This window comes from Microtus ochrogaster, linkage group LG2, assembly GCF_000317375.1.
Source record: "Microtus ochrogaster isolate Prairie Vole_2 linkage group LG2, MicOch1.0, whole genome shotgun sequence".
Classification (NCBI taxonomy): Eukaryota; Metazoa; Chordata; class Mammalia; order Rodentia; family Cricetidae; genus Microtus; species Microtus ochrogaster.
The window spans coordinates 29,607,935-29,609,299 of NC_022028.1; positions in this window are offsets into that span (position 1 = coordinate 29,607,935).

A 1,365-nucleotide genomic window follows, 5' to 3' on the forward strand; every position below is an offset into this window, starting at 1 on the left:
AGCAGCAGCACTTCTTGCAGCAGCACTTCTGCTGGCAGCAGCCACACTTCTGCTGGCAACAGCCCTTCCCACAGCCACAGCCACAGGAGCTGCAGCAGCAGCGGCGGCAACAGCAGCCACCACAGCCACCACAGCCACAGCCACAGCAGCCACAGCCACAGCTGCCACAACCGCAGCCACCACAGCCACAGCAGCCACAGCCACAGCCACCACAGCCACAGCTGCCACAACCACAGCCACCACAGCCACAGCTGCCACAGCCACAGCCACCACAGCCGCAGCCACCACAGCCTCCACAGCCACAACAACCCATGGTGTCAGTAGAGAGGAGTCAGGTGCAGTGAGGAGAGAGACTCAGGAGAGGAGAGAGAGATGTGATGACCCTCCTGCTGGGGGAGCCCCTTATATACAAGTGCAGGGGAGTCCAGCAGGGAGCATGTGACCACTTCCTCTGTCATCTGACTTCCTGTATGTGTGGGAATCTCACCAGCTCTTATTTATCTCTCTTCTCAGATATCCTTGACTAATGCATATTTCTGTCATGTTTAGTCTTCCTAAAACTACAGTCCAGCATGAATCAAGAGTGTTGATTATTCCTGAGAATGGAGGCATTTTCTAAATTGAGTTTCCACCTCTCAGATGATTCCAGTTCATGCCAAGTTCATGTAAAACTATCCAGCACACTACTAAAGTGACTTTGTGCTGACTAAATGTTGTTCCTGTAAAGATGCTTTTTCTAGATAATATCTACTTTCTGTGGTCTTGGGAATTGTGTCTTCAGTATATGGTTGAGCGGGCCGAGTTCAACCCGTAGCAGAAGAGTAGAAAATAGAGACTACATGTCATCTTTTGTTCAGGTCACTTCCATGGTGACCTGTGTATAGTCTGACATGCCCTGTGCTTTTGTTTACCTAGAGGCAATTATATATTTGTACTTAAATACCTTTTTTCCCAGTAAAATGGTATTCTGTAAGAGGATCCTACACCATGACTGATAAAGACATGTTTATTAAATGGCTGTGCTTCAGTCTCTTGGAAAATTTGTGCATCCTTTCCAGGTAGTGAGATGCCCCTCTGTTAAGCTAGCTTTGGCCACACTAGTGCATAGTGTCTGGCGGACTTTTCCATGAAATAGGAAATTTGAAGATCTCTTATACCTTGTACTGGCAAAGTTCATCAATTCCTTTCTTCTGTGTCCTGCAAAATGTCTAGCATTTCTCTCATTAATGAGAGAAGAAACCCCAAAGGACCATCTCACATTTAGGCAAGGTCAGTAGTTATTTCTGTAGCATTAGCAGCAAAAAACTGCACAATGGAGGCTTCCTGGTTTGCCAGCAAAATCGACTCTGACTCTTTCCAGAGGTC